This window comes from Mastomys coucha, unplaced genomic scaffold (genome assembly GCF_008632895.1).
Source record: "Mastomys coucha isolate ucsf_1 unplaced genomic scaffold, UCSF_Mcou_1 pScaffold16, whole genome shotgun sequence".
Taxonomy (NCBI): Eukaryota; Metazoa; Chordata; class Mammalia; order Rodentia; family Muridae; genus Mastomys; species Mastomys coucha.
The window spans coordinates 90,672,378-90,696,227 of NW_022196898.1; positions in this window are offsets into that span (position 1 = coordinate 90,672,378).

A 23,850-nucleotide genomic window follows, 5' to 3' on the forward strand; every position below is an offset into this window, starting at 1 on the left:
TGCCTGGTAGCTTCTGGTGGCGCTGTGAAATGTGTGGGCAGAGGACCAGAAGGGCTGAGGAGGGAATAGAGTAGCTGGAATAGCAATTGCCTGCACGATGCCTGCAACTGACGCTGGATCAACTTCTTAAGGCATACTGACAGATATTTTAAAACCACAGGTGGATATTGCCCTGAAATTTAAAGGAATTGGGCAGGGACATTTCATGGAACTCTTCCACAGAGTGGCTGCTGGTGGCTTCTTTCTAAACTTGGTTTTTGTAAGTTCTTTGCAGGTAGAGGTGAGATGAGCTGGGACTACTTTCCTGAGCATCTGGGATGGATCCTATAGGACCTCAAGGAAAACTTTTCAAAAAAAGAAATGTTTGTTCACTAGTGGCTGTCCAATGGGTACACTGACTATCCCTTGTGTCTGTGAGACACACAATTCCTTGGTTTAGTTCTGAGGTGGAATATGATGGTTCATACATTCAGAGACTCAAAACCACTCTTAGAATTGAAAGGAAAGAGTTGCTTATGGCCAGATTTTTCCTCTATTTAGGAGAGTCTGAAATTGACAACTATGATGTTTTATTTAATGAAACAGAATATACATGCTAAAGAGAACCAACCCTCCCAAAGTGGTCCAAAATTTTAAAGTCAAACATCACTCAATGTTCCTTTTTTTTGAGCACTTATCCCCAAATATGTATGTGTGTCCTTATAAATTATACATGTACTATTGCCTGCATATGCTGATACATAACAGACTATGTGTAAGTAGTTCGACTGTCAAGAACAAACTGATAAACTATTTTAAGTAATAACATAGGGTTTTCCTTCCCCTCACACAAATTATTATTATGATCAGGATTTGCTCTCATTTGAAATTTCTTTACCATCTTGCTTTAATACTTTGTGATACAACATCTGGTTCTACATTCTGATTTTAAATTTTAGTTTAAATTGGAGTTATAAAAAGAACACTTTATCAAAGTATAGGTATGTGTCAGTGACTTGTCTTACTGCTCTGACAAAATACCTCAACAAAAGCAATGTAAGGAAGGTTTATTTGGCTTAGAGTTCGAAGGGAAATCATCATATCAGGGAAGCTGTGGTGGTAGGAGTGGGAGGGGGACACGAGGGTCACTCTGAATCCATGGACAGGAAGAAGAGAGCAATGATGGCTATCTCTCCATTCTTTTCCCTTTTGATTTAGGCTAGGTCTCCAGCCGATGAGAGAGATGTTAGGCACAGCTTTGGTGTGTCTCCTTACCTAAGTTAAAACAATCTAGACGACCCCTCACAGGCATGCCTGGAAGTTCATCATAGGTGATTCTAGATCTTACCCAGTTCACAGTCAACATTGGCAATCACAAAGGACAAACAAAAGATATCCTATTTGTGGTCTCTAGATTTTAATTTGTCCCTATCATTAGAAAGACATTTGTGCTGTTTCTAACAAGCAAATATTCACCTTCTGATGTCAGTTGTCTTATAAACTAATTAGGATCTATATATTCTTACATTTTTTTTAAGCATATGAATTTAAACTCCTCTGAGAGTTTTGATCTGCAGCATTGAAACAAGTTATAATATTCTGTTTTCAAGTTGTTAAGAAGTGTGAGGAGATGGAAGCTTTTTATAGGTGGCAAACATCATTCTCTGTGGTAAAATTATATTACAATGGAAATGTTTCTCAGTATCAGTTCTTAAAGCTCTTTCCCAAGTCTTAGTCCTTTGAAAAAATTACCATGTTTTTCATCCACAATTAAAATAATGAGTGAAACTTTAAGGAACAAGTTGAGTATATTTTCTGCCAGGAAAAGACATAAATTTATACCTCTTACCTTTATAAAAAGAATACTGACTTACACTGAAATGTCATAAGATTTTTACATTTTGTGTCCATGGTACAAACAGCTAACCTCTGTATGGTATAAAAGATGCATGCTGGTCCTTCGTATCTCATTATCAAGAGTTATAAATAGTTTACTACATTTTAAAGGTTTTGTGCTTGACATGATTGCTGTTAGTGCTACATGACTTAGACACTTTGGCTTCTGAATAATGCCAGTAAAAAGGTATTTTGGGACATAAATGTCTAACTCTTCATCCATTCGTGAGATAGTTTACTTTCTGCCTGATAAAATGACACACCCTTCTCCTAAGGAACCCTAAGCAGACTTTTTAGCATCACAACAGAACATCAGTCTGGTAATCTGAGAGGACTTCCATCAATGCCCCTCCTATAGTGTCAACTTCCTGTTCTTGTTTCAGGTCATTTCCTATACCTTATTTGACATAAGACCATTTGCAAGACAGACTAAATAAAGACACCTCAGTAGATTAAGTAATATGGGACTTTTTCATTTTTGGATAGAAAAGATATGCCAGTATAAAGGAATTAATAAATTTCCTTTGCTACTCAATTGTATCACATTCTGTATTCAATATTTGAAGCTACCTACATGGCATTGATTGCCGTCATGTGAATCACATTGGCTGATGGAAGTACTAGGAATAATTATTTCGCTCAGGACTAATTGATTCAACCTTTTAACAACTAGGCTTTTATAGGACAAGAACACAAGTGAAGTAAATAGTCTTGACACTTAATGATGGTACGAGCCTATTGGAATTTAGAGGCACAAAAGATAATGTTCAAACCTTGTAAGTTAGGAGAACAACACACGTGCATTCTGAGGTTTTCTCACAGAAACCTTGTATACTGTCACCAAGATATGGTCAACTTTAACATGAGAGAGGACATGCCTTGTAGCTGTGGGGAATAGGTTGATGAAAGACCATAGTGTCAGCCCAAGAATAGGTAGTTGATTGCTTTCCCTGGATTGTGAATACAACCTAGCATTCATTCTGGAGTCTAATATGCAAGGGATAGGACAGTATTTCTAGCTGTCGTTCTCCAGTGGAGAAGACTGAGACAGATGTTCAGTTTAAACACTCTCTAGTTGGGCTCCAATCCAAGTGAATGACAAAAGCAATATTTTCAGGCTCCATAAATCTCTTTATAAAAGTTCCCCAGAATTGTGAGCTTACTTTCTCTTATTTTGTCTTGAGCCTGGCGTCAGGAGTGGATTCTTTTTTATACACTCAGTTGTTTTCATTTTTAACCCAGCGTTGTCATCACCTTATGCTTCCATTTATTTCCATCCTGCTGTCATGCCCACCATTTCCTGTGGCATGCCACTTAGATAACATGAGAAATCGCTATGAGCATTAGACATTATTGTCATATTCACCTCCATGAACACTCACATTTGGATCATGCAATTAGATGATGGCCCCTTTAAATCTGATGTGTAGAGAAATATGAAGGACATTTCATAATATGATATTCTAGAACATGTGTCTTTTGATGTCAGTTTGTTCTTCTCTAGAAAAATGTTCTTAATTGAAATATATATATACATATATGTATAATGTCATGAATTCTGAGTATCACACCAGCTTATGTCATGAGATCACAAACACCACATGCAAAATAGTTTGCATTCCATTTGTGTTGACCTTCATGCTGATGAGTGGAAACTCATTAGAGGGCCCCACTGACCATGCTTGAAGGCTTCACTGCCTACAAGTCTTTTTATATGATTTACATGATGAAGGACTAAGGAAAGAATTTTACTCCCAAATCCTTCCAAACTTTTCTTTTAGATGGATATAACTCATAGGTGCAAGTGGGTGGTTGAGAGAAAGAATACATTAGCAGTTACTTACTACCTTCTATGGAACATAAATACATCATTCTGATTATTATGCTCTTTCAATTAAAAAGAGTCCATGATTCATTGAAATAAATTATGTAAAAAGAAACTCTGATGGACAGCATCAGTGAAAATTCAATCATAGAAGTTTAAATAAATAAATATTAAGTAAATAGCCAAGCCTTAAATATGCTGGCATAGCTCATAGGTGTTTATTACATTATATGGCCAATTTGGTTATTTAGAAAACTCAAGTATAAAGATCAGACTTTAGAATTCCATAGAATGAGAGAAAATTCTTACTTACAAGGAGGAAAGTGTGTCCAGAATGCACACAGTACACTTTGTGATGAGCACATATACCCTGTAGATCATTGCCCAGATCAATCTGCATAAAATCTCACTTTATTTAAACATTAGGGATATTCTTCCAGCAGATAATGAGCAATCATGGAAAAAAAGAGGTGGTGGGAGGAAGTCTGATGTTTTGATTTATTTACTAAAACAGAATAGAAAGTTATCTTCATGATATTGATTTTGAAGATATGAATGTGTTAAATCTTGCTGGATGTTGTATTTGATAGGAAAGATGATTGTGCAATATGTTCTTTTATTTTTTTTTCAGTCGTGTGTGTGTTGAGGGTGTGCTTGTGGCCACACACATCCCATGCCCATGATGCATTGCTTTGACTATTGTTTCTCTTGTTCCACGTGTTTTCAGACAGGGTCTCTCCTATTATTTGCTGCTGTGTGTTAGCTCAGCTGGCCTGCAAGCTTCAGGGACTTCTCCTGTCTTCTTCCATCTTGCTATAGAAGCCTTGGTACAAAAGACACATGTCTGCTTTTCCATGGATTCTGAGTATCTGAGTTCAGACTCTCATACCTGAGTAGCAAATGGCTACCCACTGAGCGGTCTCTCCAGTCCACAGTCTTTCTGTAATGTCTTGGGAAGTGTTAAAAAATAGTAATCTCTGCTCATCGAGCATTGACTGATAGCTTTAAGAAGTGCATTGTATCATAAAACCCTCAGAACCTCATCATCCAGCACAACTGTTACCATTCCCATTTCACAGATGGAGACTCTGGTTGAAAACAAACAAACACACACACACACACACACACACACACACACACACACAAACCACAATAAAACAAAACTACATTACTTTGCCCAAGGTACAGAAATCAACCTAGCTCTGGCATTCTTGTTTAATCACTGTGCCACACCTCCCTAATTAAAATAAATAAGCACTGCTTCTTAAAATAAATATCTCAGTTGTCTGAAATTTTACTTGTATGAATTCCTGATGATGTGGTATAAATGAGACATTTATGCATATATTAAAATAGCTTTAATTACAACCCGGCTCCAATTATGTTACCTAGTAAAGTCTTTACTGATAGATAAGAATGTTTTACAATTAAACCTTGGAATATTTTCTGTAGGCGGAGGTTTGCATGCAGCATGGTGGCTGACAACTCATTGTCAGGACTCTTAGGGACACATCGCATCTATCCTAGAAGTTTAGATTTAGAAGAATCATTACGACTTGTTTTTGTTATTCTTTTACTTCACACAAACATTTTTTTAAAAACAGACAGTACAAAGGTAAACTTTGCTTTGCTCCTGTCAGTATTATCTAATTTTTAATTAGGGGAGCCTGACTTAATGAGGTTTTCCTAAGTAGGGTGGAAAAGCCTTGGATGACTAACTTAAAGTAAGTGATGGCTTTTTTTTTCTTTTTAAGCAAGTTAATCATTTGTTGCTTTCTTAATTGATCAGTCCAGCAACTCTACCAGAGCTGGGTAATTAGGCACTTGCTACAGACACTATGCAACTATGACATGAGAGATGAGAAAGGAAAGTCATTCTAAATGGGATTAAATAAGGTACTGTGGTTCCTGATCCATACCCAGGCAGACTGGAAGGAGCAAGGCTGTCTTAGTAACCGGACTATGAGTTTCACCTATGAGGGGTCGTGACCTATGAGGGGAGGGGAACTAACATGCACTCCTTGTTCACACAGTGCCATCACTTCAGTAAAGTTGGTGCTAGCACTAACGGGCCACATAATTGTATCTCCCCAGGACCTCTTTCTGTGGCCATGGGACCTGTTGGAAAGCACTAAAAGTCAGGCTAATAGCAGCATGTAAAAAATACCTTGGTCAGCATGGCATTTTAAGACGATAAAGAAATCCACATTGTACAGCATGTTAGATGGTCTGAATAGTTCCAGAACTAGTAAAAACTAGTTCCAAACTAAAAAGTTTGATGGGATGTTTAAACAGTGAAGATAGAACTAGCAATAAAAAAGCAATGTCAATGAAGAAGTTCATTAGATTATAATTATATCACTCTATTAGTTATCCTCCTTAATCGAAGCAAAATGTATCTCTAGAAAGTACACATACCATGGCTTGACTCACTACACGTCTACAAAGTACCTATGACTTCAAGAGCAATACCTGCTGAGGATGGGCAACTCAGTGGTAGAGCATCTGCTCAGTGTGTACGAGCTGCTGTGTTCTGTCTCTTGAATCATCAAGGGAAACAAAAGGGACTAGCTTTAAGGGAGCCTGGTTTAGCAGCCTAGAGACTTTATTTCACACAGACAAAGGCCTGGCTAGTCCTCACGCTTCCACACACATGCTCCCATAACCCACTTCTTTTGATGAGTGATGAATTACCTCCCTTGCTTCCCTGAACTCCAGCCTTTTTCCAAAGGGCTACATGGAGACGTGCATCGATGTGGAACAACTGAGTAAGATGAGCTGGTCTGTTCAACCCATGTTATTAAAGAAATTGGTTCACCTTTTTGAATCTGTGTCATTGTAGTTTCAGACATTCATTTGTTCAATAAGCAGTGTGGTATGTTCTGGGAAATAATGAATATTGATCATAAAATCGATCACTTATTAAGAAACAGACTAAGGGAAATTGTTTATCCAATCAATTGTAATTTTTGATTTGTTATTTATATTTTCCAATTTCTGCCACCCCTCCCTGAGGCTCTCCTGCTCTCAGAAGCACCAAGGCAAAGGCACAGAAACACAGGGTGAAATTTCTGAGGAAATACACAACTCAGTGCATGCCTTATGGATCACCCTGGTGGACTAGCTTACAATACAATAGAATGTGAGTGAGAAATCAGACACAACCTCCTGCACCTGTGACTATTGAGCTCCAAGTTTATATAGTAATAGGGTCAGCTAAAAAGGGTATGTGCTTACTTTTCACAATGTGTAAGTTAGTCGAGTGACACTGTACAAACAAAATGTTAGCACATAATGAACATGTACAGGGAGTCATGGTGGGAAGAGAGGTTAATGTATACAATATTCTAGTTACTCAAAAGCAGTTCTCCTCCTCCTCCTCCTCCTCTTTCTTCTTCTTCTTCTTCTTCTTCTTCTTCTTCTTCTTCTTCTTCTTCTTCTTCTTCTTCTTCTTCTTCTTCTTCTTCTCCTTCTCCTTCATCTTCTTCTTCATTAAGGTTCTGAAACAATAGTAATGAACCTCCCACTTTATGATTTTTCTAAAGCTACAATAATGAAAATTGGTTCTATAGAAGCAAGGTTGAAGTGACTGAGTGGTGCATTGTACTCTATGATTGATCTCCCAGGGATGGAAGAGGGGAAAGAAGGCATATGTGTATCTCAAATGACCTTTGGCAAAGGGATCTCTATGCTCTTGAGCAAGACAATGAAGTGTGAAAACTTCTGAAGCAACATGCAGTACTCCTTCTTTCTAAACCACAGCGAACCTGGTAACTCTTCTAGTGTCTTTTTAAAATCAGGGGTTGAGTTAAATGCCATATTTATATCTATCTATACCTATACATATGCCATAAGATATATTGTTATAGTCTGAGCTTAGTGCAAATAAATCTCATTCCTGGTGAAATTGAATTTAGTGTTTTGCCCCTTTTCCACATGAATCAATGGTTCAGAGGATGAACTGCAACCCCAAGCAGCTAATTAAATACCCAGGTATTGCTGAGCACCAGGTTAATACAATGATCTTGCCTTCTAGTTGGCTGCAGATACATAGAAATCCATCCATCCACCCATCCATCCATCCATCCATCCATCCATCCATCCATCCATCTATCCATCTTCTCTCTTCTCATTTTCTAATTCTCTTAACATCAGAGCCTTGCTAGCAGGACTAATTTCTAAGTTTAGACGTTTAGTGAATATTTTAATGATGTGAACACTGGGATTTCTCTGATAAAGAATTAAAGGCATTTTGTTTTACCAATTGTACATCCTTCTTGCATTGGTCTAAAGACTAGCTGGACATTAATCTAGTACATTTATATGTATATATATTGTATTGTAAATATATAAATATAATATATATCACATGTGATATGTAATTGAATCCTCTGTACCATAGATCTCTGTGGGAAAGTACAAATTTTATAAATGTAACATATATTATGTATATCTATCTAATATATATTATGTATATATGTATACATATACATATACATATGTATATATACATGTATATGTATATATATGTATGCATATACACATATGTGTACATGTGTGTATATATATATATATATATATATATATATATTCTAAACATTTTCTCTGTAAGCTGGTTATTCATTTCTTTCAGATACCTCTTACTGTGGACCAGCTTCCTTCTGCTTTTACCCCAGAAGGAAAATGTTAACGAGTAATACAGTTCAAGTCTTATGAAGATGATGTTATCCACAGGATCATTAGGACCTTCTCTTCAGACAGCTTCTTTTAGTGGACAGCTCCATGTGTCTTTGATCTCTCCCGTTCGTTTCTCCCCCATTCTTCTTGCCATTTAACCAAGCACTGTCTTTTGCATGCTCAGTAGCTTAGTTAGTCATTGCTGGCTCTCTCCCGTTTGCCTCTCAGCCATGCTTTCCTTTCCCAGCACTGGGTACCAGCCTATGGTCGCTGCCCCTGTGCTGCTATGCTGCAAGCTAAAGGCTTTCCAAAATGAATTTTACTTGACAAATGATAACTGCACTAATTTATGGGGGACAATGTGATATTTTGATAAATGTTTGCAATATGAAATGAAAGGATGAGGCTAATAAAGAATTTATCACACTGGGTATTGTGTGTGTGTGTGTGTGTGTGTGTGTGTGTGTGTGTGTGTGTGTATAAAGACATTTAAATATACTCCAGCAGTCTGTAAAATGGATTATTGAAGCTTATTTCTCCTTCCTAACTGGAACATGGAACCTTTGGTCATGAACCCCATTTTTACCACCTACCTTTCTGCTTTGGCCTCGGCTAAGCAGCCTTCCACTAGCCTATGAGCTTGATATTTATATTTACTGATTTCCATTTTCGTGTGTGTGTGTGTGTGTGTGTGTGCATGTGTGTGTGTGTGCATGTGTGTGTGTGTGTGTGTGTGTGTGTGTATGTATGTATTGTGGGGGCCATGGACAGGGATGTCCATGAATGTAAGTGCCCGAGGTCAATAATTTGAAATCATCCCCAGTTGCACTTATACAATATTCAGTGAGGCAGAGTCTCTAAATCAAACCCAGAACTCACCAGAATGGTTAGTTTTGCTAGGCAGCTTTCTCTGGGGATTCCCTATCTCTGCCTTCTGAGGCTGGCAGGAATTACAGCCAGGCTACCATGTTCATCACGTGTTTATGTGAGTTCTGGGGATCTGAACTCTAGTCCTCTCCTTTATGAGATATTTTAAGCACTGAACCATTTCCTCTGACCTGGGTTTAACACTTTTAGAGTCCATATATCAGGTAGATTATGGGGATGTCTGTCCTTTAGTGTCTGTCTTATTTCATTTCGCATATTGTCATTTAGGATCACCCCACATTGCTTCAAGACATGAATCTCCGGCACCACTTTTATTTTAATATTGAATCAGATTTGTATAGATAGCATCATTTCTTCATCCATGCCTATGCTAATGGGTTCCTTGTTGATTGACAACTGCCGAGATTGCATGTCTGAGATGTTGACAACAGTGGTGCAACAAACCCAGGAACACTGATACTGAAGTTTTTGTTATACTGATTTCAAATGGGACTGGTTTAGTACTTAGTTCCTTTATTTTGAGTTTTCAGAGAATTCCTAAAAGGGTTTAGGTGAATTTTTATTTTTAAACTTCCCTTTAATGACAAGTTTTGGGAAAAGGCAACTGATACTTTCCTGTTTAGGGCAGGACTTTCTGAAATAGGGACCTCATAATTTGCTTTCATTTCACTCCTGATCTTCAGATATCTATTTGGTTTATGATCTAACCAATGCCTTTAGAAAGAAATAATGAACATCTAATCCCAATACTCTAATCAAGTTTCCATCCATGTAGCTTTTTGTTTCTCTGACTCATATCACTCTCATTTACTCATTTGACAATCACTCGCTTAGTTCTGGTTATAGTCTCGATCGAGTTCTAGTATTTAAAATCTACACACAAACCAAATACCAAGTTTCTATAGCTACATATAAACAGATATAGATGATGAACAGTCAATATAATAAATGAGTGTATAGATTCATTTAAACCACAAGAGAATAGGGATTGATCTGAGGGCACAAAAAAATGAGATCCCTAGGGTTCCAAATTTAAGATGATACTTACATTCAGGGTTGGCACTTGTATACCATTATCTCTTCAAAATTTGAACCTCCGGTGTCTTACTCGGGAATCTGAAGTAGGAAGACAGCTGGTACAGAGATTCAATTTCAAGAGGATGTTTGGCCAGATCTTAGGAGGGGCAGGAGTTGTGAGGGATGGAGAAAGTGGGCTGTGTAAGTGGTAGGAGGGAAAGGCAGAGAGGAAGGTGAACATTGGTAATGAGTTCTCCTGTCTTTATTTTCAGCTATCTGGTCTAACTACACCTTTCCTCCCAGCATACCCCTCTTCCATGTGTTAGTCTTTGTCCCTATTCATTAAAATGTCTTCATATTTCTTTGGGAAAAATGCAAATGAAGTATACTTCTGGAGCGGCTGCCATGAGGGATGAGCACCTCTCTTACAAATATGGCCGCTGAGCTACTTCCTGAGGCACAGCATTCCTCTGAGGAGCTGAAGACTTGGCCTTTCCTCATGTGACCTTGGCCTTCAGAGGTTAGATATGTGTGAGTGGAATGGATGGACTGTACAGATTCATTCTTTAAAGGACCAGTGAGTTAAACATTCTTTTTTTATTTTTTATTGATTATGTTATTGATTCACAACTTGATTGCAGCTCCCCCTTCCTTGTCTCCTCCAAGTCTTCCCTCACCCCTCTCCTCTTCCAAAAGCCTCCTCCCTTTCTCCTCAGAGAAGATGGACACCTCCCGTGGATATCACCCACATTTCACATGCCAAGCTGCAGTAATATTAGGTACACCTTTTTCTATTGAGGCTAGACAAGTTTGCTTAATTAGGAGAAAAAGATCCAAGGGCAGGTAGTGTAGTCAGAGATAGACTCTGCATCCACTTTATGAGTCCCACATGAAGACCTAGCTGCACAACTGTTACATATATGTAGATGGCCTATGTCCACCCCATTCATGCTCTCTGGTTGGCAGTTCAGTCCCTATGAGTGCCTGTTGGCCCATGTTAGAAGACTCTCTAGGTTTTCTTATGGTTTCCTTGAGCCCTCTGGTTCCTTCAATTCTTTTCCCTGCTCTTCCACATGATTCCCCAAGGTCTACTTAATGCTTGGCATCAGTTTCCACCAGTTGCTGGGTGAAGCCTGTTTGATGACATTTATTCTGGCCTTCTGTCTGCAAGTATAACAGACATTAATAGTGTCCGGGGTGGGCTCCCTGATGACATGGGTCTCAAGCTGGGCCAGTCAAATGAATGGAACTAGAAAAGATGATGATGATGAATGACATAACCCACATCCAGAAATACAAACATGCATGCCCTCACTTACAACTAGATGTAAGTCATAAAGGACAGGACGACCATGGCTAAGAGTGTTAGATTTGGTTACCCTCAGGTTTCCCAGAGTTTCTATTATTCTAGGGTTACAGCTTGTCCCAGAGAACCCACCCTTGCCCCAATCCAGTTGTCTCTCCCAGTACTCATTCCCTCTGTCTTTCCCACACCTAATTCCTTCTGTTCCTAATCATTACCCCCTCTACCCAGTTCCCTTCTTCTATATACCCCCAATCTCTAATCAATTTCCCCTTCTCAGTGAGCTTCAAGCACCCTTGATTGGGCCCTCCTTTTTACTTAGCTTCTATGGGCATCTAATAAGTTATACATTCTTTTAAAAACGAGTAATTGGAAGGAGAAGCTAGGTGTCTCTAGAGTTAGTCTAAGAGAATAATGGAAAGAAAACAAAGCAAAATAAACTCTGAAATGAATTTGTGGAATATGTGGGTGAGAATGGTAAAAGGTAAGTGTCTGGTTGGATTTGAAGCTATAGAATACCTCAATGAGCAGATGTGAGTCAAGTATCTATTTGTTTTCATAAAAAAATAATCTTTCAAAACTCCATTGATGATTATGCTCTTTATGAGTCTAGACTCTCTGGAAACTTTGAACAAATCATACAATGCTCTTGGGGTCAAAATGAGTGGGCACATAGGAATGTCTCATCCCCAAACTGTCTTTCCTAGAGTTAAAACCATCTCCTTGCCTCAGAAGAATATATGCCACATGACGCCCTTGATTTTTCTTGTAGGAAGATATCAGATTTCTCTTTCATCAGCAAACATGCTGATAGACCAAGTCACCCTCCTGCCTCTTGACCAAATTCTTTGTAAACCTTCAGACCAACGACAAAAACACATTGGCAGTCAGATTAAAGAAAGGCATTCTGTCGGCAGACCTAGTCAGGTAACAGAGTCATTGTTTTCATCCAGAATGATAGGAATTAGTCACAGCTAACATGTTTTGTCTGTAATTAGAATGCCTTTCTATCTCTTGCATTTACCACAGCTTCCCCTTTATTTCTTCAGTAATAAGTCTCAGTTGTATGCTTATGATGGCCTTGGACTCTACACTCTTCCACGTTAGTAACATTGACATCAAAGTGTGACAGACATGGATGTGCATCCAACTCAACTCCTTGCTCTGCAATCTGGAGAAACTTTGGGATGAGCTCCCTGAGCCTTACTTTTCTCCTAAGTATAATGAGAATTAAAATGGTTTCATTGTGAATTTGTGACTATTCTTTGAAATTATTCTAGCACAGACTCTCCAAATGACAGTAATTAATTTTTATGTCAGTTCTCTGCACTGAAGTCTTTACAATTACAACCTTATCCTCTTGAACAGACCCTCCTGCTCTGACTCAATGTGAATGTTCCATTCCAGTCTTGTTTTGCTTCGTACCCTATTCACATTGAGCCTATCAAACTTTTGATGCCTTCAAATAGGACTTATTTCCATCTAATCCCATGAGTCTCCTTTCCCCTTCTCTTCTCACTTACTTCCTCTCTTAGGAGATACTCACATCTGCCCATTTTCTAGGATCCAGATAGAACATTCCATCATGAAGATCTTTCTCCTCCTTCATGGTAGACCACATCCTCATTCCTTGCCAATATTTTAGGGGAGTCTTCAAGGCAAAGGCACTGGTGTGATCTTTCATGATCATAGTTTCTTTATGCCTAGATTTGTGGAAGGAGCCCATTTGTTCTGTCCTTGCAGACGTCACAGTGCTTGGAAGTCAATACCTAAATCTAATTTCCCTCAAATTCTTGAGTGTTTAACATGTTCAGACACTTAAACTCTTTATTTGAAATTGAACAATAAAAATATATGTGAAGCAAATAATCATATGGGGAGAAAATGTCTTAGAAAGAGCATTATACTCTTGAAATTTATGGTGTACTAATTTTTTTTTCTTTTTACTGTGGTTTAGCAATGGAGTCAGACCAACGATCTCAAAATCTAAGTTATTCCATTCATTAGAAAACCATACAGGAAGGATTATGGAATTTTGGGCCTGTTTAATTCATCTTGACCTCTGATCTCAATGTATGATGATTTCTGTGTTCAACTGCTGTTCTCAGCTTACTTTTCTTGCAACTTCTCAAAGAAATCTGAGTGGTAACTCTGGTGAATTCTTATGACCTTGTCCTTTCTTACATCTGTTCCAATTCTTTTTCTTCTGCTTTTGAAATGACTCTTCCCCTGCCTCTGAGGTGGTTGTTTTTTTCCATTCCCTATGGTTAGATGGCATTTTTTGTATTTTTTTAAATATAAAGAGACCACTAGCTCTCAAAGAAGAGTTGAACATGTGTGTATGCAATATACAAAATGAAGTCTTATCTGTGTACATGTAACTGTTGTGGGTGTGCCTGGTCTCCCTACATGTACTATCCTTCTTTTCCTTGTCCCTTTAAGTTTTATTTTCTTAATAGTTCCTCTAGCACTATGACACTGTTAGGCTTTTCTGTCCTGTTATTAAGCATATACACAGACATGTAAAAATGGGCACTGATTCTAGCATGTGGCCAGAAGACAATTGACTCCCTGAGATCCTGAACAGTCTGGGAAGGACTCTAGCAGGAAGTTATTCTAGTATGGTGGTTTTAATGTGCCATGTGTCATTGTTCTTGGTCTCCCTCTCTCTGACCACACACTATATTTACTAATGACTTTTTCTCTCTGTAGAACTGTTTTGGGAGAAATAGAGGGTATATGCTTGTTTGAGGAAACACCTAACTGTTTTCAAAAGACACTTCTCATCCCCAGAGTGCTCGCAGGGTCCTATTTATAGTTTCAGATGTGACTCCAATCTGTCCCTGCTACCATGCCTTCACTCCATCATTATGTGCTCTAACTCTCTGAAACTGTAAACCCAATTAAACACTATCTCTTATAAGTTTCCTTGGTCATGATGTTTTATCACTCCAATAGAAAAGTAATTAAGACAATATGTTACAGCCAAATTCCCTTATAGAAAGATTAGATAGTATAGATTTATCTTCAGCATAGAATGACCAGATTTCTTACCCAGAGTCACTGTATGGGCTCAGTATCCATTCTGCAAGTGCTGTGTTTTAGATGGGAGCTAAATCCCGCTGTAAGCATTTAGAATAAATATTTCAGGAAAGGAGAGCTCAAAATGCAGAGTAATCTAGGTGTGAATAACTAGATGTAGATTCTTGATGCAGAAGTTTGTGGCTCTAATAACTTCATTGGATAGGCAATCAATTATTTACTTTGTTGTATAATTTTTAAAAAATCTCAATTATTTATTTATAGGTAGTATCTATACAAGCCAAAACAAACAGGAAGGTTTACTTGTTTGAAAAGTTGCTGTTTTAGGCAATAACATTCAATGTCCTATGGGTTGTCAAAGAAACATAGAGCTGAAAAGAGTCTCAGAATCATCTCGTTCCACATGTCATTGATCTCAGTCAGGTACTTTAAGAATACTGAGAACAACTAAGATTTACTTTCTATGTGATTAGTATCTATCAATATTCATTATGTTAAAATAATCTTTTAAGAATAAATTTCCAAATGTTTATTAATTCATGAACAGTTGTAAGAATGGCATTGCCCTGTCTCTTTGACAAATCTTTCTAAAATCTGCTCTAGTGGTACATAGATGGATTTTAATGTTAGCTTCTTCAGTCAGTCTGCCTTGTAGCCTATCTCATATCACTTCTAGAAAACTGCACTGTATACAATAGACACTTTGGGGATATGGAAGGGACGCCTACACATCACTGTGGTAAGAATTTTGATCTAAGAGGAACTAAGAGGTCTTTGAATGCCTTAAAATCACCTTCACTTTATAGAATAACAAATGCTCAGGGAAGTGATATCCATTCTCTGGGGCAATCTAAATTGGTGGCAGAAGTGGGGTCACAACTTACATATCTTGTGTCTTCATTAAGTCCCAGCTGAAGAACCAAAGAGGGACTCATGCGCACATTAATGAACAGAGGAACTGACAAAGCACCAGTCACCACCTGCTTTTTTCTGAGAAATTGTGGCTTCAGTTGAGTTAGCCAGACTCTGGGAGCACACTGGTAGTATTGAGGAGTCGGCATTAGGTACTTGGTCCAGTGGTGCTCATTAGCTCACTGATCTGTCTGAGTCCGTTTCACTTTGGAGTTCTCATGCTGGGGGTTGTTGTTACACAGAAAAAACCCCAACAAGTCAGGACTCAAGAGAACATGACTGGTGATCACTGGGCCCCTCTCAGCATTTCCTAGGTTGACTGAGAGGAGCAGCTCCATAGGCCTGGGTCTCTATTATTACCTTTAATTTCCCCATGGCCTAAGACTCATGTTATCCCCTTCCTTTTGTTATGCTTCTGCCAGAAAGCCACTCCCGAGTGATCAGACTTAATTGGAGTCCAAGCCAAAGAGAAGGGACAAGCTGCCATTTTGAGAGATTTTGCTGAACCAGTTCTTTGGGGGTAATATCCACATTAGCTTGATGTAATGATGTAATAATAGAGCTTATTATACAGCATGTGGCATGAAGGTTGGATAAAATTTCAAAAATCTTTGAAAGTATGATCTAGATGAAATGTATTTTATTCTAAGTGTTATCTATACATGTAATATGCATATATGATAATGTGTGAATACAGTATGCACTTCCATCTCTGTATAAGCACATATATGCCTTTCATTCTGAGCTTAAATGGCCTCAAGGTGATATTAGTAGTAAGCCCCTTTCTTATTTCTTCTTAGAAGAGGTGTATATGCTTTTAGAGAAATATCTGAAAAATATTAAGATCATCCATTGTTGGAATTTGGAAGGAGGTATTTCTTTTAGTTATAAGCTTTCATTATAAGCATTTCATCATATATAATATTAAGATTATTTTGATAAATGCTCAATTTCTAAAAAGTTTCCAAGATCCAGACCTAAAAATGTTGTTAATGCATTAAATAAATTTTTCAGCTTTTGAATGTAGAGATTTGATGTTCTGTAACCTTATATTTCATTTCATAACTTAATGTTCCAGGGTACATTTTACCCTAGTCTATTAACGCTGTTGAAAACTTAGCTCAATAGTGCTTTGGCTCAGAGGTACAGCTATGGCCTTGTGAAAAGGGAAATAGAGAGGGGGGGTAGCATTCATAGAGGGGGATGGGAGCATTTTCACACCAGAGTTTTGCTTTCCCTGATTTCATCAATATTCTAATCTCTAAATGAGTGGAATTGATGCTCTTTCTATTTTCCTCAAAAGTCAGAAAGAAGCAGCAAGCTGCACAAGAAATGGGATGAGTGCCAGCTTACCCCTTTGTCAAAATTCTGGACCACTTCAGACAAACATTAGGAAATTCTCTCATGTCGATCTCCTGCATCTTCATAATATTGGGCAGATATTTCAAATTCATCTAAGACACCAGAAAACTGTTTTTTTTCCAAGTACAAAAATTTATAAAACTTTCTTACCAATCTAATCTGGAAGGAACAAGGCTTTACTTGCTGTCATTTCAGAACCATTTGTGGGTTCCACTTTCCACAGGAATTCCCTTTAGATCTCATTTTCTGTCTTGCCCACCAGGTAACCACTGACCTGAAGTTCATTTAAGTATTCATTTCTTTTTCTATTTGCCTATTTTTAACATTTTATGAATGGGATTGCACCATGGATGTTCTCTGACTTTCCTATCTGGGATGTTATGCTTTTTTCAGTTCATCTATTACAGTAAATCATTAGTCAAAAAACAAAGAAAGAAAGGAAGAAAGACAGAAAAAGAAAATATGTAAGAAAATGATGCTTAACTAAGGCTTAACTAAGGAAGGGGTCACTTTTCTGCTACCTTTCTTAGAATATCTCTTCAAGTTTTTAGTTATTTGGTTTCATATTTTCAAGTGGTACATGCCATGGTCTATTTTTATTCTATAAAAGCCACTGCTTTTTTACTCGTGATTAGTTGAGAGGCATTCAAGGGCCATCTTTATCAACTGCATGCAAACAAACTCTAAATTGCCATGTTTACTTATGATTCAAGTGTGTGTCCTATGATAGGTTTGTTTTAAAATTGTGTGACTTTATTTTCAGGTGTCTACTAAAACAAGATCATGAAATAATGGAAACGTGTATATATGCCAACCAACAACAAGGAAAAGCATCTTCCAGGTTTCAAGTTTGGAGACTAGAGAAATCTTAATTATGATGAATCAGTTATTGACAATTATGAATGATGGAATAGTTATTTTAATGCAATGAGAAGTAAGGTAGCTGATAACAAAGACTGAAGTCAGGTTTCTGTAATTCATCATCTAAGCATCATTGTCACTGTAAGAGCCAGGTCAGCCTTGTATAACTTTCTGATGCCAACTTGGCTAAAGACCATGAATCAGGGCACTGTAGAAATATTGAAATTATTTTCACCTGAAGTTTCCTAATCTCTTTAAAGTAGGTACTATATTTAAATATTAAATATATTTAGTGTAAAGTTCAATATGCCTTTTTCTTAAACTAACATTGCTACCATTATACCTAAAGTGTTCATGATTATATGTGAGGTGTTTGGCCGCTTTAAAATTAGGGTATATATTTGAAATCTTAAATGGCATTGACCTTTCCTGTAGTTTTGAATAGGTGCAACCTGACTACTGTGTTACTCCCTAGAATCTTTTCAGTGATTATATAATTCTTCTAATATGGTATTAAAGTTGCAGGAGGTAGAAACCATTACAAAAAGCCCATTCAAATTTTGTTAAAAGTCTTATGAAAATGATTTATTTAATTTATATATAAATAATATAACTAAAAAAAGCAGGAAACGAGTTACTAAAACACAATTTCTTGCTAAATTAAAACAGTATTTTCCTTTTGCCTTTCTTATTATGACAGTTGAATAATATGTGTCGTACTTAATGGATGTTTGGTATAAAGAGCAAAGATCAAGAAATGAGTGTTTAGAACAGCAAATTATATGTTAAAACTCTATAAATAGCTTAATAAATATATTCTTGCATGTAAGAAGCAGAAAATTGTAGGCTACAAAGTAGATTATCCAAATGGCCCTGCTTTGAAATCACCTTCAGAACAGCACACATTGTCCCTCTGGGTTTTATAGCTTCTGCATATAAAACTTTCATTCTGTAGAGAAGGGTCCTTTTGAACATGTATTTATTTATTTTATGTTCTCTCTTGCTCCATCTCTTTGTTTATGGCTTGCATAATCAAAAATGGCTTAAAATGATGCATGACTTCCTGGTGCCATTTGGGAGGTCAGAGTTCATGCATGAGATAATTAGTAAAGAGAAATTAAGAACAAATGAAGTCAAGACAAGAAATCTTAGAGTATCTGTTCATGGTCCTGTATATTTGCTAATATATTATCTAGTCCCCCATTGCAAATATAGCTCTCAGATTTCTAGGAACCATAAAATGACTGGAATAAGCTTGTTTGTAAAAATAAGGAAGAGGAGGGAAAGGAGGAAAACAAGAAGAAACACGCACACATTTTCAGATTTTTAAATTTTGAGACTATAACCACAACGGCTCCATTTATTCCTTCCAAGCACACACACATGCATGTGCATCTTACCCCTTTGTGCCTAGATCCACCAAATGCCTTATGATTCTGAAAGCTGGGGGAAGTGGTTTCAAACATATTTTGCCAACATGATCTGCAATAGTGCACCCTATCGTTCTGTGCGTAATGTCATGTCCTTATGAGTGAAGGGTACAGACACCACTGGTGTTCTCCTTTGCCTCTGGGTCAAGATGACTCTGGACTTTTCCCCCAGAACACAAGGGTCACCAGTGAAAGGAAAGGAGGATTTTTGCTGGTGGTAAGGAAATGTTTCAGTGAGGAAACCCAATTATCAGCCTGTGTCTCTACAAAAGGAAGAGTATTCCCTTTGATGTAATAACCCACAGGAGTGAGGGGCATTCCCTGTGAGGAAGGCTTTCGAGTGAGTACTTGGCTCCTCTCCACATTGAAAGATCCTGCTTACCCATCATTTGGCTCTATCCCTAACTTGTTATTATAGATGCAGTAATAGTCACCCCTACCATTTCCATTTATACAATTTTAGCTATGATAACCAAAGTATGGGAATTTCCAGAAATAATTGCCTTATGTTGTCCACCATCCTGAGTAGAATGATGAAAACTCATGCCACACCCACCCCACCCTAGGATGTGAGTTGGCCCTTTGCCCTCTGTATCTACACTGCAAGCACTTCAGTGCAGTGAGTCACTGAGTAGCCATTTTAGTTAGCAGATCTGCTGCCACATTGCTGCAGTGTTAGTGTTCAAGTATGTCGTATTATGTTTGGTGCCCAAGGTGCTAAGGCAGTGATATAAAAGAAGAAAGGAGAATACGAAGGAATGTTTTTGTGAGACAGTATAAGGCAAAAAAAATGTGTATTGAGTTTGGGCAGTTTGACAGCAAAATTGAAGCTTCTATCCTTGAAACTCTAAAGGTAGGAGAAAAAGGTATGTGTTGATTTTACTGTTCCATTGTAAACTGCAAAAGTTCTGGGTGTAAGCCATGGTAAAAGCCCAGTGAGGATGGAGAAAGGAGTACATTATAGGTTTGATTGTCTGTGGTTTTAGGCATCCACTGGTTCTGGACATTTCTTTCACATGGATAAGGTTCCATAAAGTGCTTTGAGACTCAATCAATGGCAAGAATATGGGCATGGGGAAGTCACATCAGGAATGTGAACACAGAGAAGTAAGCCCCATCTGAAGGTGTAGGGGTGGGAGAGAGGCATTTCTTAGTACATTGTCAAGAACCCACATAGCCACCTCACTGCGTAGAAAGAATTAGATGATATAGATGTACTACGTTTTCAGGAAATACAGAACCAGAGAATCAGAAGTAAACTATTTTTCTTTGAGAAGTGTTTTCAGGGAATTACTCTTCAGTCTAGTCCATCAACTACACGTCTAGCATCACATGGTATTCAACTCTGATGATGTAACTTATTAATTCATTCTCTTCCCAGTTCCATCTTGACTGCTTTCTCCTAACTCAATACTTCATACAGTTGGTTGAGTTGTCATCCTTTCTTAGCCTCTTCTCTCCAGTGCATCACAATCTCTTCATCACATGGGAGGTATCTCCTGAAACTACTTACTTATTCCTCTGAGTGCATCTGGCCTGAGAGACCAATTACTTCCCTTAATTCATTGCTTTTTGAATACCTTTCCTAGGTCCCATTTCACTGTCTCTCAATCCATTGTTTACGTGGCTTTCATCTACCCCTTCATTATAGACAGAGAATCTCTTTTTTTTTATTAGATATTTTCTTTATTTACATGTCATATGATTTCTCCTTTCCCAGTTTCTCCTCCAACAAACAAACAAACAGACAGACAAAAACAACAAGAACAAACTCCTGTTGCCTCCCCCCTCCCCATGCTTGCCATCCTACCCTCGGCTCTGATAGAACCTGACTAATACACATGTAGAGGCTCACAGCCATCCATTGAACTGAGTACAGGGTCCCCAGTGAAGGAGTTAGCGAAAGGACCAAAGGAGCTGAAGGGTTTGCAGCCCCTTAGAACGAACAACAATATGAACTAACTAGTACCCTCAGAGCTCCCGGGGACTCAACCATCAACCAAGGACTATACATGATGGGACTGATTGTTCTGGCAGCACGTGTATAGTAGAGGATTGCAAAGTCGATCATCAATGGGAGGAGAGGACCTCAGCCCTGTGAAGGTTCTGTGCCCCAGTGTAGGGGAATGCCAGGGAGAGAAAATCTCTTATGCCCAGGACTATACAAAGGTGAAAAAACAAAGACAAAATGAAGTAAAAGAAAAACATACACAAAAATCCTGTTGTAAGCAACTAAGAAATGCTGACAGCAGGAGAAATAGTCTTCCCCTAGGAAGAGCTGCTAAACTGGTTATGCAATACTAAATACATTTAGAAATATATATGTATAGACATGTATGTATACAACATCAATTAATGAAAAATGAAGCCATGAACTTGAAAGAGAACAAGGAAGGGTATATTGCAGGAGGAAGAGGGAAGAGAAATAATGTAGTTAAAATCTCAAAAGCAAATAATTAAAAAGTTTGTAGTTTAAGAAAATACAAGGCACATGTACCTGTACACACACACATATACACATACACACACACACATACACACACACTCACACATGCTCATCAAATCGATAACGCAAAAGAGCACAGTTGAAGGTAGAGTTTTTGATCATAAGATTCTCAGTAGATTACCCATCACAGGACCATAAACAGCTCTGAGTTGAATTCCTTTGATAATATAAGGAAAGAGGGTTGGGCCCTGAGTCTTCCAAACTAGGGAAACAGTAAGACAGCTATTTAATTTTGTGTGTTTGTGATGCTCAAGATGATGGCCCATCTAGGGCTGTGTTGATATTTTACTGTCTTCTGTTCTAATTCCTGAACACTTGGCTTGTGTTTTTCAACAGGAGAAGTTGTGAATTTTAAATTTAATATATTGGATTTATAAAGTAGTTATTAGTCTTTTTTTTGTGTTAGAACATCTAAAGTTTCATCTCCCAAAAAAACTCCATGTGAAAAGAAAGTAGTCTGTCAGAGAGCTCTGAGAAGACTAAATCAAGGTATGGAAATCACAATGGGTACCAGGTGGACCACTAATAGGTCACTGAAGCCCCAAACATCTTTTGGAATCTCTAGGGCACCATACGGAGGTATGAATCCCAGCAGATAAGCTACATTTTTAAAGAAGATATATTTGTTTACAAAGTATTTTCCAATATGGGAGAATGCTAAATTGTGAGCTCATTGGGAGAGTGACCATAATGTAGTAATATATGCCCTCAAGTACTGATAATGAAGAAAAAAATCCCACCTAAGCTGGCTAAAATCCACGGATGCACTTCACAAACTAGAAACTGCTAAGGAAGGCTGGGTGTCTCTTGGGTTGGTTTCTTCAAGGCCATTGACGTCACCAGAACCTGTGTTCTTTGCCCCTAATTTTTCTTAGTACCTTCTACTACAAGACCATTTAATAACACAGTTGAAAGAAGCCATGATAGAAAGAGCAGACTATGGCTGCTGAACTGTATGGACCATGGCACAGAATTGGCAGGGCTTCTGCAAGAAATCAGTTGAATTTTACTAAAGCATAAATGATGATACTCACATTAGAAAAGATTTGGTAGACATTCTAGAGGCCTGAGTGTGAAATCAAGATACAAGCTATATTTTAGCCAGGACATTTATAGGGACCAAGAACTGTGGAAAGATGAATCCAGCCAGTCAATAGGGCATAATGATAGTCTAAAGTAGGGAGAAATTCAAAACAATACTTCAAGAAAGTAACTAATGAAAATCTAATACAGAACAGAGGGGGAAATGTGTGAACCCACTGATAGTGAGAAATGAACAATAGGGGATGTACCCATTAGTTGGATAGGGTAAGGTAGAGTGAGACATTGAAGAGAACCAGTGACATTACTAAATACACATAGGAAACAGAGGAAACAAGAAAAGCATGTGGTCCATGCCAGGCTTAGACATTTCATCAGAGCACATCAATTTATTTTCATGACACATCCTATCCTACAGGTAAACCTGGGTCTTGGAGGTGTGGGAGAGGTTTAAGAGATGTTCATGCAATTAAGCTCTTAGAAAGTTGAACGGCCAGAATTTAACCGAGTAATTCTAATTTCACAGCTCATTCTTTATCATTCTAGCTTGAGGAGACAAGAAGACTAATTTGTTTTCATCTTTATTGATTCTGCTTCTCAGCTGCAAGGTGCTTAAGGTGGCTCACATTGCCCCAGAGGCTAGTCTAACCATGACTGCACGGCATGCAAGGGCCTTCAACCCTTGACTCCAATTTGTTCTGTTCCATTCCTATTCTTCCTTCCATTAGGATCATTTAGTGCCCTCTACATCCATGCAATGACCATTGTTACTGAGAATTCCCAAAGCATATGGGATACTTCTGTAAAAAACACTCCATTTCTTGTGTATGCCGCTTCTTTTTTTCTGAATGTATTTTCTCAATTCCTCTTCTCATAGAAATCACTCCTACCTACTTTTTCCATTGATCCTCTCCTGATTACTCATTTCTATTCCCTCTGTACTTTGAGGCACTTTATTTGTAGTTTGCTTGGTAACACATTATTTATACTGTGTTCCTGGCAAAATGGTAAGCTCTTCAAGGGCAGATACACTCTGTGAAGAATCATTACAAAGCACACCAAGAAGCAGGTGGAAGAGAGAAAGGAAAGAAACAAAGGAAAAAATAAAAGA